Genomic DNA, 19,542 nt, shown 5'->3' with positions numbered 1-19,542 from the left:
CACCATAATAGAAAACAGAAAAAGCTTCTAAGTTGATGTGATAGCCTGTACGAAGCAGTACTATTCAAGGTTTAGTTATGGATTATTGAATTTTTAGACGATTTTGGTGCCTTGAACTTGCGCTACGACTTTACGACTTTGCATGAGGTAAGGTCTAGCAGCCGCGTTGCACGGGGGAATGTGAAAATTGAATTTATGTAGTGAAAACCTGAGAAATCCGCCCATTTTCGTCATTTGCTATCGTATCAGCTTAATGCCAGATCGTCATATTGCCCGCTTTTCTCTCTGAAACCGTTAGATTTATCGTGTGCAAAGCTATATCGCGTGCTGCGGTATGCGGAGACACTAAAATCACCATAATAGAACACAGAAGAAGCTTCTAAGTTGATGTGATAGCCAGTACGAAGCAGTACAATTCAAGTTTTATCTATCGATTACTTTCTTTTTAGACGGCTTTGGTTCCTTTGAGATGACCTAGGACCTGCAGATATTGCATAAAGGGATGTCTAAGTGACGCGTTGCACGGGGGAATGTGAAATGTGTTCATATGTAGAGAAAACCTGAGATATCCGAGCGTTTTCATCATTTGCTATCGAATCAATTTCAGATCGTCATATTGCACGCTATTCTCTCTGAAACCGCTACATTTATCGTGTACAATGCTATGTCGCATGCTGCGGTATGCGGAGACACTAAAAGCACCATAGTAGAACACAGAAAAAGCTTCTAAGTTGATGTGATAGATAGTACGAAGCAGTAAATTTCAAGTTTTAGTTTTAGATTATTGACTTTTTAGACGGCTTTTGGACATGAGCTAGGACCTTAAGATTTTGCATGAAGGGAGGTCTAGCAGCCGCGTTGCACGGGGGAATGTGAAACGTGTTCATATACAGTGAAAACCAGAGATATCCGCCCGTTTTCGTCATTTGCTATCGAATCGACTTTTGCCAGATCGTCATATTGGCCGCTCTATTCTCTGAAACGGTGACATGTATCGTGTGCAAAGCTTTGTCGCGTGCTGCGGTATGCGGAGACACTAAAAGCACCATAAAGGATCACAGAAGAAGCTTCTAAGTTGATGTGATAGACAGTACGGAGCAGTCCAAATCAAGTTTTAACTATCGATTATTGACTTTTTAGACGGCTTTCGTGGCTTGGACATGAGGTAGTTCCTTACGATTTTGTATGAGGGAGGTGTAGCAGCCGCGTTTGACGGGGGAATGTGAGAAGTGTTCATATGTAGTGAAAAACTGAGAAATCCGCCCGTTTTCGTCCTTTGCTATCGAATCGAATTAATGCCAGATCGTCATATTGGCCGCTCTTCTCTCTGAAACGGTTACATTTATCGTGTGCAAAGCTATATCGCGTGTTGCGGGACGCGGAGACCCTCAAAGCACCATAATAGAACACAGAAGAAGCTTCTAAATTGAGGCGATAGCCAGTACGTAGCAGTACAATTCAAGTTTTTGTTATTGATTATTGTCTTTTTATACGGCTTTGGTGCCTTCGACATGAGCTCGGACCTTAAGATTTTTCATGAAGGGAGGTCCAGCAGCCGCGTTGCATGGGGGAATGTGAAAAGTGTTCATATGTATTGAAAACCTGAGAAATCCGCCCGTTTTCGTCATATGCTATCGAATCGACTTGATGCCAGATCATCATATTGCCCGCTGTTCTCTCTGGAACCGTTATATTTATCGTGTGCAAAGCTATGTTGCGTGCTGCGGTATTCGTAGACACTAAAAGCACCATAATAGAACACAGAAAAAGCTTCTAAGTTGATGTGATAGCCAGTAAGGAGCAGTAAAATTCAAGTTTTAGTTTTAGATTATTGACTTTTTAGACGGCTTTTGTGCCTTGGACATGAGCTAGGACCTTAAGATTTTGCATGAGGGAGTTCTAGCAGCCGCGTTGCACATGGGAATGTGCAAAGTGTTCATATGTAGTAAAAACCTGATAAATCCGCCGATTACGTCATTTGCTATCGAATCGATTTTTGCCAGATCGCCATATTGGCCGCTCTTCTCTTCGAAACGGTTACATTTATCGTGTGCAAAGCTATGTCGCGTGCTGCAGTATGCGGAGACACTAAAAGCACCATAATAGGACACCGAAGAAGTTTCTAAGTTGGTGTGATACCCTAAAGGAAGCAGTACAATTCTAGTTTAAGTTATCGATTACTGATTTTTTAGTCGGCTTTGGTGCCTTGGACATGAGCTAGGACCTTAAGATTTTGCATGAAGGGAGGTGTAGCAGCCGCGTTGGACGGAGGAATGTGAAAAGTGTTCATATGTAGTGAAAACCTGAGAAATCCGCCCGTTTTCGTCATTTGCTATCGAATCAGCTTAAAGCTAGATCGTCATATAGCCCGCTTTTCTCTCTGAAACCGTTACATTTATCGTGTGCAAAGTTATGTCGTATGCTGCGGTATGCGTAGACACTAAAATCACCATAACAGAACACAGAAGAAGCTTCTAAGTTGATGTGATAACCTGTACGAAGCAGTACAATCCAAGTTTTAGTTATCGATTATTGACTTCTTAAACGGCTTTGGTTCCTTTGAGATGAGCTAGGACCTTAAGATATTGCATAAAGGGATGTCTAAGAGAAGCGTTGCACGGGGGAATGTGAAAAGTGTTCATATGTAGAGAAAACCTGAGATATCCGAGCGTTTTCGTCATTTGCTATCGAATCGACTTAATTTCAGATCGTCATATTGCCCGCTATTCTCTCTGAAACCGTTACATTTATCGTGTGCAAAGATATGTCGCGTGCTGCGGTATGTGGAGACACTAAAAGCACCATAATGGATCACAGAAGAAGCTTCTAAGTTGATGTGATAGCCAGTACGAAGCAGTCCAATTCAAGTTTTAACTATCGATCATTGACTTTTTACACGGCTTTCGTGGCTTGGACATTAGGTAGTTCCTTAAGATTTTGCATGAGGGAGGTCTAGCATCCGCGTTTGACAGGGGAATGTGGGAAGTGTTCATATGCAGTGGAAACCTGGAAAATCCGCCCGTTCTCCTCATTGCTATCGAATCGACATTTGCCAGATCGTCATATTGGCGGCTCTTCTCTCTGAAACGGTTACATTTATGGTTTGCAAAGCTATGTCGCGTGCTGCGGTATGCGGAGTCACTAAAAGCTCCATAATAGAACATATATGAAGCTTCTAAGTTGCTGTGAAAGTCATTACGCAGCAGTACAATTCAAGTTTTATTTATCGATTAATAACTTGTTAGACGGCTTCGGTGCCCTAGACATGATCAAGGACGTTAAGATTTTGCATGAAGCGAGGTCTAGCAACCGCGTTGCACGGGGGAATGTGAAAAGTGTTCATATGTAGTGAAAATCTGAGAAATCCGCCCGTTTTCGTCATATGCTATCGTATCAGCTTAATGCCAGATCGTCATACTGGCCGCACTTGTCTCTGAAACGGTTACATTCATCGTGTGCAAAGCTATGTCGCGTGCTGCGGTATGCAGAGACACTAGAAGCACAATAATATAAAACAGAAAAAGCTTCTAAGTTGATGTGATAACCAGTACGAAGCAGTACTATTCAAGATTTAGTTATCGATTATTTAATTTTTAAACGATTTTGGTGCCATGAACATGAGCTAGGACTTTACGACCTTGCATGAAGTAAGGTCTAGCAGCCGCGTTGCACGGGGGAATGTGAAATGTGTTCATATGTAGTGAAAACATGAGAAATCCACCCGTTTTCGTCATTTGCTATCGAATCGACGTAATGCCACATCGTCATATTGGCCGCACTTCTCTCAGAGAAGGTTAGATTTATAGTGTGCAAAGCTATGTAACGTGCTCCGGAATGCAGAGACACTAAAAGCACGATAATGGAACACAGAAAAATATTCCAAGTTGATGTGATAGCCAGTACGAAGCAGTACAATTCAAGTTTTAGTTATCGATTATTGACTTTTTAGACGGCTTTGGTGCCTTAGACATGAGCTAGGACCTTAAGATTTTGCATGAATGGAAGTGTAGCAGCCGCGTTCCACGGGGGAAAGTGCAAAGTGTTCATATTTAGTGAAAACCTGAGAAAACCGCCGATTTCGTCATTTGCTATCGAATCGACTTTTGCCAGATCGTTATATTGGCCACTCTTCTCTCTGAAACGGTTACATGTATCGTGTTCAAAGCTATGTCGCGTACTGCGGTATGCGTAGACACTAAAAGCACCACAATAGAACACAGAAGAAGTTTCTAAGTTGGTGTGATACCCAAAACGAAGCAGTACAATTCTAGATTAAGTTATCGATTATTGATTTTTTAGACGGCTTTGGTGCCTTGCACATGAGCTAGGACCTTAAGATTTTGCATGAAGGGAGGTCTAGCAGCCGCGTTGGACGGGGGAATGTGAAAAGTGTTCATATGTAGTGAAAACCGGAGAAATCCGCTCGTTTTCGTCATTTGCTATCGATTCGACTTTTGCCAGATCGTCATATTGGCCGCTCTTCTCAATGAAACGGTTACAATTATCGTGTGCAAAGCTATGTCGCGTGCTGAGGTATGCGGAGACAATAAAAGCACCATAATAGGACACAGAAGAAGCTTCAAAGATGATGTGATAGCCTGTACTAAGCATTACCATTTTTGTTTTAGTTATCGATTATTGACCTTTTACACGGCTTTGGTGCCTTTGACATGAGCTAGGATCTTAAGATATTGCATGAAGGGAGGTCTAGGAGCTGTGTTGCACTGGTGAATGTGAAAAGTGTTCATATGTAGTGAAAAAATGAGAAATCCGCCCGTTTGCGTCATTTGCTATCGAATCAGGTTAATGCAAGATCGTCATATAGCCCGCTTTTCTCTCTGAAACCGTTACATTTATCGTGTGCAAAGATATGTCGCGTGCTGCGGTATGCGGAGACACTAAAATCACCATAATAGAATACAGAAGAAGCTTCTAAGTTCATGTGATAGCTAGTAAGAAGTAATACAATACAAGTTTTAGATATCGATTATTGATTTTATAGACGGCTTTGTTGCGTTGGGCATGAGCTAGGACCTACAGATTTTGCATGAAGGGAGCTCTAGTAGCCGCGTTGCTCGGGGGAATGTGCAAAAGTGTTCATATGTAGTGAAAACCTGAGAAACCCGCCCGTTTTCGTCATTTGCTATCGAATCGACTTATGCCAGATCGTCAGATTAGACGCTCTTCTCTCTGATACGGTTAAATTTATCGTCTGCAAAGCTTAGCGCGTGTTGCGTATGCGGAGATACTAAAAGCACCATAGTAGAACACAGATGAAGCTTCTAAAATGATGTAATAGCCAGTAAGAAGCAGTACAACTCAAGTTTCAGCTATCGATTACTGACTTTTTACCCATCTTTGGTGCCTTAGACATGAGCTAGGACCTCAAGATTTTGCATGAAAGGAGGCCTAGCAGCCGCATTGCACGGGAGAATGTGAAAAGTGTTCATATGTAGTAAAAACCTGAGCAATCCGTCCGTTATCGTCATTTGTTATCGATTCGAGTTAAAGTCTAATCGTCACATTGGCCGCTCTTCTCTCTAAAACGGTTACATTTATCGTCTGTAAAGCTATGTCGCATGCTGCGGTACGCGGAGACACTAAATGCACCATAGTAGAACACTGAAGAAGCTTCTAAGTTGATGTAATAGCCAGTAAGAAGTAATACAATACAAGTTTTAGATATCGATTATTGTGTTTTTAGCCTTTGGTGCCTTTGACATGAGCTAGGACCTTACGATTTTGCATGATGGGAGGTCTAGCAGCCGCGTTGCACGAGAGAATGTGAAAAGTGTTAATTTGTAGTAAAAAACAGAGAAATCAGTCGGTTTTCGTCATTTGTTATCGAATCGGCTTTTAGCTAGATCGTCACATTGGCCGGTCTTCTCTCTGAAACGGTTACATTTATGGACTGCAAATCTATGTCGCGTGCTGCGGTATGCGGAGACACTAAATGCAGCATAGCAGAACACATAAGAGGCTTCTAAGTTGATGTAATAGGCAGTAACAAGTAGTACAATTCAAGTTTTAGTTATCGATTATTGACTTTTTACCCTTCTTTGGTGCGTAGGACTTGAGCTAGGACCTTACAATTTTGCACAACAGAAGAACTAGCAGCCGCGGTACAAGGGAGACTGCGTTCACAAGTAGTAAAAACCTGGAAATCCGTCCGTTTTCGTCATTTGTTATCAAATCGACTTAAAGTGAGATCGTCATTTGCTATCGAGTCGACTTTTGCCAGATCGTCATATTGGCCGCTCTTTTCTCTGAAACGGTTACATTTATCGTCTGCAAAGCTAAGTCGCGTGCTGCGGTATGCGGGGACAATAAAAGCACCATAACAGAACACAGAAGAAGGTTCTATGTTGATGTAATAGCCAGTAAGAAGTAGTACAATTCAAGTTTTAGTTATCGATTATTGACTTTTTAGCCGGCTTTGGTGCCTTGGACATGAGCTAGGACCTTAAGATTTGGCATGAAGGGAGGTCGAGCAGCCGCGTTGCACGGGGGAATGTGAAATGTGTTCATATGTAGTGAAAACCTGACAAATTCGGCCGTTTTCGTCATTTGATATCGAATCGACTTAATGCCAGATCGTCATATTGGCCGCTTTTCTCTCTGCAATTGTTATATTTATCTTCTGCAAAACTATATCGTGTCCTTCGCTATGCTTAGACACTAAAAGAACCATAGTAGAACACAGAAGAAGACTCTCAGAAGATGTAATCGGCCAGTACGAAGCATTACAATTCACATTTTACTTATCTATTATTGACTTATTAACCGGCTTTGGTTATTTGTACATGAGCTATGACCTTGAGATTGTTCATGAAACGAGGTCTGTCTGCCACGTTGCGCGGGAGAATGTGAAAAGTGTTCATATGTAGTAAAAAACTGAGAAATCCTCCAGTTTTCGTCATTTTCTATTTAATCGACTAATTGCCAGATCTGCAAGCTTATGTCGCGTGCTGCGTTATGCGGAGACAGTCAAAGCATCACAGTAGAACACAGATGAAGCTTCTCTGTTGGTGTAATCAGCGAGAAAGAACCAGTAATAAGTTGTACAATTCAAATTTTAGTTATCATTTATTGACTTATTAGCCTGCTTTGGTACCTTGGACATGAGCTAGGGCCTTAAGATTTTGCATGAAACGCGGTCTGGACGCCACGTTGCACGGGATGATGTGAAAAGTGTCCATTTGTAGTAAAAACCTGACAAATCCGACCGTTTTCTTCATTTGCTGTCGAATCGACTTATTGGCAGATCGTCACATCGGCCGCTTTACGCTCTGAGACGGTTAAATTTATAGTCTGCAAACTTATGTCGCCTGCTGCGGTTTGCGGAGACACTAAAAGCACCACAGTAGAAGACAGAAGAAGGTGTTAAGAAGATGTATTCGGCCAGTAAGAAGCAGTACAATTCAAGTTTTAGTTATAGATTACTGACTTATTAGCCGGCTTTGGTGCCTTGGACATGATCGAGGACCTCAAGCTTTTGCATCAAACGAGGTCTGAACGTCACGTTGCACGGGGAAATGTGAAACGTGTTAATATATATTAAAAACCTAAGAAAACCTTTCGCATTTATTTAAGTTCCTTTAGTACAATAAGAATCTGTTAAAAAACTGACTACAATAATCATAATCTTGCTGTACAAGGGAAGTAGCTACTATTATTAACAGTATTTATCAACAGCAAATAAAACAAACGGTAAAACAGAAAGATTATCAAACGTCTAATGGCACAGTAACGAAACTGAAAACAGTTCGCGAAAATTTCTTCTGAAATTATTTCACCAGGAAACAACAAAAACACCGATTGAAGACTACTAAAGTTCCAAAATAAACCACTATACACAAACAACTAATTAGTACTTAGCTTTGGATGCGCCGCTACAGCTGCAACTGGTCAGCGCGGAATGTAAACACAGGTAAGAAGTTAAGTTGCTCGATACGAAACACTCGCAAATATCAGGTCACTACCCAAGAAAGGCGGATGTGAATGAAGAAACCATTAATAAGTATATTATATAGTAAATATTATCACAAAAACCGTTAAAATATGTATCTGAAACCTATAAATGTATGAAAACTTAGAGAGCGATTTCACACGCACTCACGCGCCTAATCGTAATGCCAGATCGTCGCAGTGGCAGCTTTGCTCACGGAACTGTTTACATATACATCTGGAAACTTACGTCATGTGCTGAGGTATGCGGTCGCACCACAAACAACAAAATAGGGGCTTCTAATTTGATGCAATCGGCAGGTAAGAAGTAGTACTACTCAAGTTTTAGGTATCGAAAATTCAACTGTAGGCCGGTTCTGGTGTCTTGCAGTTGATAGAGGACCTTGGAACATGCCTGTCTTTTTACCCCCCTCCCCCCTCGTAAGATGACTGTCTACGTACACCCGCCACCCCCCCCCCCCCCCTCGTAATATGTCTGCCTACCTACTCAATCCTTCTGAAAATGTGTGTCTACCCACTTCCCCCTCAGAAGATGACTCTCTACTTATCCCCCCAACCGGAAAACGTCAGTTTTCCCACCCCCTCCCCCCTCAGAAGATGACTGTCTACCTACACACCCTCGGAAGATACCTGTCTACTTAACCCCCCCCCCCCTCGTTTGGAACATGTCTGCCTACCTACCAGCCTCTCAAAATATGTCTTTCTATCTACATCCCCCACCCCCCTCAGAAGATCACTCTCTACCTACTCCGCACGTGGATGATGCCTGTCTCCCTAACCCACCCTTCAGAAGATGTTTGCCTACATACCCCTTCTTGGAAGATGTCTGTCTACCTACACACCTTTGGAAGAGGCCTGTCTACCTACCCCCTCCCCACCCCTTGGAAGATGTCTGCCCAGCTACCCTCCATCTAAGAAAATATTTGTCTACATACACCCCCTTCGGAAAATGTCTGTCTACCTACTACTGCTCTGATGATGTCTGTCTCCCTACCCCACCCTTCAGAAGATGTCTGCCTACCTTCTACTCCATGGAAGATGTCTCTATACATACCACCTATCGGGTGATGTTTGTCTACTCGCCCCCCCCCCCACCCCATAACATGCCAATCTAACATCCCCCCCTGTGAAGATGCCTATCTATCGCCTAGCTCGGAAGCTACCCCAACTCAGAAGATTCCTATCTACCTGCACTTGGAAGATGACTATCTCTCCATCACCTTCAGAAGACTCTTATCTACCCCCTCAGAAGATGGCTGTCTACATACCCCACCCTCAGAATATGACTGTCTCTGATCTCCCACACTATCTGTCTGTCTACCATTCTCACACATCGAGAGAGGTGGTACAGTGGTTAGCACACTGGACTCGCATTCGGGAGGACGACGGTTCAATCCCGTCTCCGGCCATCCTGATTTAGGTTTTTCGTGATTACCCTAAATCGTTTCAGGCAAATGCCGGGATGGTTCCTCTGAAAGGGCACGGCCAATTTCTTTCCCAATCCTTCCCTAACCCGAGCTTGCGCTCCGTCTCTAATGACCTCGTTGTTGACGAGACATTAAACACTAACCACCACCACCACCATTCTCACAATCAGAAACTGTCTGTCTACCTACCTCCCCCCCCCCCCCCCCGAAGATGTCTGCCTATCTTCCTAGGTACCGCCATTTAGAAGGTGTCTGCCTACCTACACCCACTTCAAAAGATGTGTAACTGACTACCCCACCTCCGAAGATCTCTGTCAAACCCTCCTCCCATCCCTGGAGGATGTATGTGTGCAGACCCCCCTCTTGGAAGACATTTGACAACCGAAAAAACCGCTTTGGAAGATGTATGACTTCCTACCACTACCCTCGGAAGGTGTATGTCTACCTAGCACCCCCTCGAAGATGCCTGTCTATCTACCGAACCACGGTATATGCCTGTCTCACCCTGTCAGAGTATGTCTGTCTACATACCCCACATGGGAGATGTCTGTCTACTTACCCCCCCCCCCTCGGAAGATGTTTGTCTACCTAGCCCCTCTTGGAAGATGTCTGCCCACATAAACACACACTCGGAATATGTATGACTAGCCACCACTCCCCTCGGAACATGTATGTCTACCTACCCCACCTCCGGACATGTCTCTCTACCTACGCCCCCACTCATAAGTTGTGTGTCTACCAACCCGCCATTTGAAGATGTCTGTCAACCTGGCCCTCCCGCAGAAAATGTCTGTCTACCTGCCCACCTTGGAATATTTATGTCTACCAAAACCCGGAGGATATCTGTCTACCCAACACCCCCTCAGAAGATGATTGTCTACCTACCCACGGAAGATTTCAGTCTACCTGCACCCCCTCACTTCTGAAAGATGCCTGTCAATCAACCCCTCCAACAGAAAATGTCTGTCTACCTACCGCCCCTCGAAAGTTGTATGTCTACCACCCCTCCTCGGGAGATGTCTGTCTACCTACCCCCCTTCAGAAGATGTCTATCTACCTACCCCCCATCCCCTCGGTAAATGCCTGTCTACCCAACCCCCTCTCGGGAAAAGTATGTCTACCTATCCCCACTCGGAAGATGGCTGTCTACCTACCACCTCCCTCGGAATATGGTTGTATATCGAACCCGACCTCGGAATATGATTTTCCACCTAATGCATGGGAGATGTCAGTCCACCTGCACCCCACTTTGTAAAATGCCTGTCTACTTTCCACCCCTTTGGAAGATGTCTATCATCCCACCTCGGAAGATGTCTGTCTACCTACCCCCCTCTGAACATGATTGCCTACTGAACCACAACTCAGAAGATGATTGTCTACTGACCACCCAGAAGATGGAAGCCTACCTGCCCCCTCCCACTACAACAGAAGATGACCATCCATCTAACCCCCTTGGTGGATGTCTGTTCATCTCCCCCCCCCCCCTTGGAGGACTTTGTCTTCCTACCCCCCTCGGAAGATGTATGTATTCCATTCGCCCCTCAGAAGAGGTCTATCTTCCAACCCCCCTCAGAAGATTTTTGTCTACCTACCCTGCCTTGGTATATGTATGTCTTCCTACACCCCCTCATACGACGTCTGCATACCTACCCCCCTCGGAAGAAGTCTATCATCCCTCTGTTAGAGAATTTCTGTCTACCTTGCCCCCCCCCCCTCGGAAGATATATGTCTTCATATCCTCTACCCTTGGTGCCTACATACTCAACCTCAGAAGATGTCTACCAACCTACCCCACCTTATAAGAAATCTTTCTACCTACCCCCCCCTCATAATATGTGTGTCTACCACCTCATGGAGGATGTATGTCTACTCCCCCCCCCCTCGTAAAATGTCTATCTTTCCCAGTTGGAAAGATGTCTATCATCCCACTCTTAGAAGGTGTCTGTCTACCTGTCCTCCCACTCTGAAGATGTCTGTGTACCTACCCTCCCTCAGGAGATATCGGTCTAATTGCCCACCGGGACTATGTCTATCTACATACTCTCAGCCTTGGAAAATACGTGCCTACCTACCCCACCCCCTGTAAGATATCTGTCTACCTGCAACCTGCCCTCGGATACTGTCTGTCTACATACACCCTCTAATAAGATGTCTGTCTACCTACCCCACACTGTCTGTCTTCCTACCCCAACCATCCTCGGAAGATGTTTCTCTACCTACCCCTCCTTGGAAAATGCCTGTCTACCTAAATCTCGCTTGGAAAATATCTGTCTACCTACCCCCCATCCTTGGAAGGTGTCTGTCCACCAACTCTCCTGTCGGAAGATGTATGGCTACCTAACCCCCCTCAGAAGATGTCTGTCTATCTATCTGCCTGTGGAATGTGTATGTCTACCTAACTCCCTTAGACAATGTCAGTCTACATACCCCCCTCGGAAGATACCTGTCTACCAATACTCTTCCCTCTACATGCCAAAACTAATAAGATAGCTGCCAACCTAACCCACCTCAGAAGGTCTCTGTTTATGCACACAAACTGAACATGTATGTCTATCTACCCCCAGAAGTTGTCTGTCTACCTGCCCCCTCAGAAAATGTCAGTCGACCTACCCCCCCCTTGGAAGATTTCTGTCTACCTATAACACCTCACGGAAAATATCTGTCTACCAGCCCCCTCTCAGAAGATGTCTGTCTACCTACCACCCCCCTCAGAAGTAGTATATCTATCTTCCGTACCCTTGGAACATGTCTACCTACCCCCCCCTCCCAGTCAGCAGTTGTCTGTCCACCACCTACATAAGTTGTCTATCTACACCCCCTCGGAAGATGTCTGTCCAATACACCACCCTCAGAAGATATCTGTCCTACCCCTCTCGAAAATGTTAGTCTACCTACACTCCAGATAATGAATGTCTACCAACCCCACCTCGGAAGATGTTTGTCTACCTACCCCATGGAAGATGTGTTTACCTACCACCACTCGTAGTATGTGTGTCTACCTACCCCCATTGGAAAATATCGGTCTACCAAGTGCCCTTGAAGATGTATGCCTACATACCCAACACCCTCGGAAGACGTCTGGCTACCTAGCTCCCCCCCACGAAGATATCTGCCTTCATACCCACTTCTCTTGGAAGATGTCTGTCAACGGACCCAAATTCAGAAAACGACTGCCTACCTACCCCACCTCAAAAGATGTCTGCCTACCAACCACCCCTCGGAATATGTATGTCTACCTACACTCATTCGGAATATTGCTCTCTACCACCCCTCCCTCTGAACATGTCTATCTACCTACCTCCCTCAGAACATATCTACCAACATCCCCCACCTCTTATGAAGTCTCTCTCACTACCCCCCCCCCCCTTCGAAAGTGACACCCTACCTACCATCCTCAGGAAATGTCAGTCTTCCTACTCCCCATACCTCAGAAGGTGTGTCTAACTATCCCCATGGACAATGTCTGTCTACATACCCCTAGCCTCAGAAAATACTTGTCTAACTACACCCCTCAGATTATTTCTGTCTACCTACAACCCAGCCTCGGATAATGTCTGTCTACCTACCCCCTCACTAATTGTCTCTCTACCTAAGCTACCTTAGAAGATATCTGTCTACATATCCCTCATCCTCTGAAGCTGTATGTCTACTACCCCTGCTCAGAAGATGTCTGTCTACTTAAAAACCCCTCAGAACATGTCTGTCTAACAAACCCCCCCCCCCCAGTTGTCTGTCTACCTACCCCCTTGAAGATGTCTGTCTACCTACCCCCAGTAAAATGTCTCTGTACCCATCTTCCCCTCAGAAGATGATTGTCTACCTACCCCCGTACAGAAGATGCACCCCTTTCAGAAAATGTCTGTCTACCTACCCCATCCACACACGGAACATTCCTATCTACCCACTTTGGACAATGCCTTTCTACCCCAACTCAGAAATGTCTATCTACTACCATCTCAGAAGATGTCTGTCTACCTACCCCCCATTGAATATATCTGCCTACCCAACCCATCTTTGGAAGATGATTGGCTACCTACCCCATGGAAGATGTCAGGCAACCTGCCCGCTCACTTAGGAAGATGCCTACCTCCCCCTTGGAAGTGGTCTATTTTCCACCACTCAGAAGATGTCTGTCTAACTACCCCCCTCTGAATGTATATGTCTATCAACTATGTCTGTTTACCTACTCCCATAAGATGTCTATCATCCCCCTCAGAAGGTATCTTCCTATATACTCCCTCCCCTTGGAAGATGTCTGTCTACATACCCAAACTAAGATGATGTCTGGCAATCTACTCCCCCACAGAAGATGTCTGTCTACCTACCACCCTTGGAACATCTATGTCTTTCTAGTCCCCGGAAGATGTCTGTCAGTCTGCCCAACTTGGAAAATGTCTGTCTACGTGCCCTCCTTCGGAAGATGTCTATCATCCCCAGCCTCAGAAGAATTATGTCTATTTGTCCCGCACCAACAGTAGATGTCTGTGTACCTACCCCCTTAAGAAGAAGTCTGTTTACCAACCCCCCTTCAGGAGATTCTCAAACCACCCACCAGGAAAGTCTCTGTCTACCTATCCCTCCCCCCCCCCCCCCTTTGGGAGATATGTGTCTACCTACAACACAACTCGGTAAATGTCTGTCTACCTACCCCTCAGAAGATGTCTGTTTATCCACACCTCCACAGATGATGTCTATCTACCTACCCCCTGCCCCCATCCTCCGAGGATGTCTGTCTTCCTACACCCTCAGAAGATGTCTGTCTACCTACCCCCCTTGGAAGATGTTGGTCTACTTACCCCTCTAGATGATGTCTGTCTACGTACGCCCCTCAGAAGATGGCTGTCTACCAATCCACCAATGGGAGATGTCTGTCCACCAACCCCCTCGAAAGGTGCCTTTGTGCCTACCCCCTCAGAAGATTGTCTACCTACGAACACTCAGTAAATGTATGTATACCTACCCCCCCCCCCTCGGAAGAAGTCTGTCTAATTATTCCCCACCCCTTGGTAATTTCTGTCTACATACCACTCCCTTGCAAGATGTCTGTGTACCTACTCCCTCTTGAAAGATATCTGTTTACCTACATCTTCTGTGGGGAGGTAGGAAGACACACATCTTCCGCGAGGGGTAGGTAGACAGACATATTCCAAAGCAGGGTATATGGTCAGACATCTTCTGAAGGGTGGTAGGTAGACAGACATCCTCCAAGAGGGGGGGGAGACATTTTCTGTGGTGATAATGGTAGACAAACAATTCCAAGGAGGGGTAGTTAGACAGTCATCTTCTGAGTGGTTGTTTCTTAGTCAGACGTCTTCAAGGGGGAGGATTGGTAGACCGACAGTTTCCAAGGGGGGAGACATTTTTCGATTGGGGCCAAATAGGTAAACAGATATCCTTTGAGAGGGAGGTAGACATTTGCCGGGGGGGGGGGGGGAGATATTTTCGAGGGGGAGAGTAGATTGACATCTTCTGGGAGGGGGGAGATAGTATTCTTCCATGGGGGGAGGTGAGTTGTCAGACATCTTCAAAGGTTGGGGGGGGGGTCGGTAGACAGACATCTTCCAAGAAATGTCGGTAAGTAGACAGACATCTTCTGTGGGAAGTGATGGTATGTACACTTACATCTTCTGATGGGTTCGGGTAGATAAACAGGCATCTTTCATGATGGGGGGATAGAGCTTCCTCGAAGATGGGGTGTAGATGTCTTTGGCAAGGAGGGTAGATAGACATATTCCGAGAGGGGGTTAGATAGATTTCTTCCATAGCGGGGATAGATAGACTTGTCCCGAGTTTGTGAGGTAGACAGACATACAGACATCTTCCTAGAATTTGGAGGTAGACAAACATATTCAGAATGGGCAGTAGACACTTTCCAAATGAAGGGAGGCTGTAGAAATCTTCTGAGTCTAGGATAAATGTTCTCTGAGAGGAGGGGCTAGATGGAAATCTTAACAGGGGTGGGGTAGGTAGTCAGACATATTCTGAGAGGAGGGGGTTGATAGACAGGCATCTTTCATGAGGTGAGTTATAGACATCCGCCTGAGGGATAGACATCTTCTGAGGTGGGGATAGGTATCTCCCAGTGGGTGTAGATATCTGTGGGTGGGGTAGATAGACATCTTCTGAGGTGTTGGTTGATAGTCACCTTCCTAGTGGAGGGATACAGATATTTTCCGCCTGGGGTGGGTAGATAATATTCTGAAGGGGGGTAGACGTCTTCCAAGGGGGGTAGAGAGACAGCTTCTGAGGGGGGTAGATAGACATTTTCCAAGGATGGGGGCAGATACACATCTTCTGAGGGGGTAGATACACCTCTTCCGAGGAAGGTATGGATAGATAATCTTATGAGGTGGGTGTTGGTAGGCATCAGCTCAAGGGGGCTAGATTGGCATCTTCCGATGTGGAAGGGTTTAGGTAGGCATTTTTAGAGGGAGGGATTTCTTCCCAGGGGTTTAGATAGGCATCTTCCAAGTGGGTGTAGAATGACATCTCAGAGAGGGGGTAGACAAAATCTTCCGAGAGGGGGTAGGTAGAAAGACATCTTTCGATGGGAGAGTAGGTAAGCAGACATCTTTTGAGTGGGGTTGGTAAACTGACATCTTCCAAAGGGGCAAGGTAGACATATAGTTTCTGAGGGTGGGGCATAGGTAGACTGACACTTTCCGATGTGTGGTAAGTAGAATTACATCTTCTGAAGTGATGGGGTAGGTACACAGACATTTTCCGAAGGGGTGTAGGTATACAGACATATACCTAGGGGGAAGGTAGACAGACATGTCCCGAGTGGTGGTAGGTAGACAGCCATCTTCCAGTTGGGTAGGTACACAGACATCATCCAAGGAGGTTAGAAGGACAGACATTTTCCATGTGGGCGTTGGTAGACATAAATCATCTGAGGGGGGAGAGACATCTTTTGAGGGGAGGGTACATAGACGGACATCTTCAGAGAGGAGGTAGTCATCCTCCGAGAGGGAGATAGTCATCCTCCGGGAGGGGGAGTAGATGTCTTCCGAGATGGGAGGCAGTTGTACATCTTCCACTGGTCTTAGCTAGGCAGACATCTTCTGAGGGAGGGTATGTAGACAGACATCTTCTGAGGGGGATAACGTCGACAGTCATCTTCTGATCGGGGTGGGTGGGTAGACAGACATCTTCCGAGTGGTGGTAGGTATGGAGACATCTTCTGAGGCTGGATTCGGTAGACAGGCATCTTCCAAGGGGGGGTGTTGGAAGACAGATATTTTTCAAGGGGTGGGAAACATCTTCTAAAGGATGCAGTTTGTTAAGCAGTATCCTCCGAGAGGGGTCTAGACATTCTGTGAGGGGGATAACATCGACAGTCATCTTCTGATTGGGGGGGGGGGGGGTAGGTAGAAAGACATCTTCCGAGGAGTGTTAGGTATGGAGACATCTTCTGAGCCTGGGTGCGGTAGAAAGACATCTTCCAAGGGGTGGAGGGGGGTGTTGGAAGACAGACATCTTCCAAGGGGTGGGAAGCACCTTCTAAAGGATGCAGTTTGGTAGACAGACATCCTACGAGGGAGGATGTAGACATTCTCAGATGGGGAGTGTATATCTTCTGAGAGGAGTGGTAGATTGACATCTTCCGAGAGGGGGGAGATACTTTTCTTCCATGGCGGCAATAGATAGATATCTTCCGAGAGGAGGTACATAGATAGACATGTTTAAATGTGTGGTGAATGTACACAGACAACTTTCGAGAAGGGGGGTAGGTATACAGACATCCTCAGAGGGGGTGGGTTGGGAGACAGACATCTTCCGAGATAGGGATAAGATAGAGACAAATCATTCAAGGTGTGGTAGATAAATATACAGATTCTGAGGGGTTTAGGTAAACATTCATATTATGACGGGTTGTGGGTGTAGGTAGACAGAAACCATCCGAGGAGGGGTATTTAGGCAGATAATGTCTGAGAGGGTTTATGTAGACTGGCATCTTCTGAGGGGTTGTAGGAGGACAGATATCTTCCAAGTGGAGGGTTGGTAGACAGACATCTTCAGATGTGGGGTGGGGTAGGTAGCCAGACATCTTCCAATAGGGGGTTGGTAGGCAGACATATCATGTGAGGGGATGGTTTAGACAGCCTTCTTCTGATGGGTGGGTGGGTAGACTGACATCTTCCATGATGGGGCGTAGTCAGAGAGACATTGTCCGAGGCAGGGTGACTATAGACATATTTCGAGAGGGGGGGTAGTTAGACAGACTTCTTCTGGGGGGTTGTAGGTAAACTGACCTCTTCAGAGGGGTGGCGTAGAATGACATTTGCCAAGAGGGGTAGGTAGAGAGACATTTTCCGATGGTGGAAAGTAGACAACATCTTCTGTTGAGTGTAGGTAGACAGACATCTTCCGAGGGGGATGTGTAGGTGGACATACATCTTCCGATGGTTGGTGGGTACATAGACAGACATATTCCAATGGGTGCGGTAGGTAGACAAACATCTTCCAAGTGCGGGCGTCGTAGACAGATATCATACAAAAGTTCATGTAGGTAGACACACATCTTCTGAGGGGGTGTAGGGAGACAGACATTTTCCGAGGGGTGTACATAGACATACATTTTCCACGTGGGGTCTAGGTAGACAGACATCTTCAGATGAGGGGGTAATTAGACAATCATCTTCTGGGGTAGGCTGACAGACATATTCAGAAGTATGGGTTGGTAGACAATACTTTATGACTGGAGGGATGTAGAGAGACATCTTCCAAGGGGTGTAAGTAGGTAGACAGACCTCTTCTGTTGTGGGATTTGTAGGTAGGCAGACATCTTCCGAAGCAGAGGTGTTGGTAAACAGACAATTATCATGGACAGGGTTAGGTAGGCAGACATCTTCCCAGTGAAGTTTTGTAGACAGACATCTTCCAACGAGGGGTTAGGTAGACTGACACCTTCTGAGGCAGGGTAGGTAGATAGTCATCTTCGGAGGAGTGTTTGGTATACAGACATCTTCCGAACGGGTGTAGGTATACAGACATATACCTAAGGGGGAGGTAGACAGACATCATGGGAGTGGGGGTACGTAGACAGACAGGTGGGTAGGTATACAGACATCTTCCGAGGGGGATTAGGAGGACAGACATTTTCCATTTGAGGGTTGATAGACTTACATCATCTGAGGGAGGAGAAATATCTTTTGAGAGGAGGGTATGTAGACAGACATTTCAGAGAGAGGGTAGACATCATCCGAGAGGGAGGTAGTCATCCTCCAACACAGGGGTAGATATCTTCCAAGAGGGGTGTAAATAAATATCTTCCAAGATGCGAGGTAGATGGACCTCTTCCGAGGGTTTTAGGTAGGCAGACATGTTCCGAGGTGTGGCATGTAGACATACACCTTCTGAGAGGAATAAGGTAGACAGTCATCTTCTTATGGGAAATGGGTAGGTAGACAGACATATTCCAAGGGAGGGGGGGTAGGTAAGGAGGAGATATATTCTGAGGGTGAGTTCAGTACTCAGACATCTTCTGAGGGGTGTTCATGGTAGACAGACATCTTTCAACGGGGGGGAGACATCTTCCAAAGTATGCGTTTTGGTATACAGACATCCTCCAAGAGGGGTGTGGACATTCTCTGATGTGGGAGTAGATATCTTCCCAGAGGAGTGGTAGTTTAACAACTTCCGATAGGGGGGGGGGTTGGGTAGGCAGACAGATATCCTCAGAGGTAGGGGTAGGGAGACAGATATCTCCCACAGGAGGGATAAAATCGAATCATTTGAAGGGGGTAGATAGGCATACATTTTCTGAGGGGTTTAGGTAGACATTCATCTTATGACAGGGGAAAGGGGTAGGTAGACAGATCATGCGGGGGGGGGGGGGGGATATGTAGACAGATATCTTATGAGAGGGGGGTAGGTAGGCAGACATATTCTGAAGAGTTGTAGGAGGACGGACATATTCCAAGGGGGTAGGTAGACAGGCATCTACAGAGGGGGTTAGATAGACAGTCTTATCAGAGGTGTATAGGTAGACAGACATCTTCTAAGGGGTTTGGTAGACCAACATTTCCTAAGGAGTGGCAGGTAGACAAACTTCTTCCGAGTGTGGGTGGGTATGTAGACAGACACCAGTAAGGAATTGTAGGCTGACAGACATCCTTTGTGATAGATGGTAGGTAGGCAGAAA

Source organism: Schistocerca gregaria, unplaced genomic scaffold, assembly GCF_023897955.1.
Source record: "Schistocerca gregaria isolate iqSchGreg1 unplaced genomic scaffold, iqSchGreg1.2 ptg000261l, whole genome shotgun sequence".
In the NCBI taxonomy this organism is placed as follows: domain Eukaryota; kingdom Metazoa; phylum Arthropoda; class Insecta; order Orthoptera; family Acrididae; genus Schistocerca; species Schistocerca gregaria.
The sequence above is the reverse complement of the archived record's forward strand: the minus strand, read 5'-3'. Positions refer to the sequence as shown.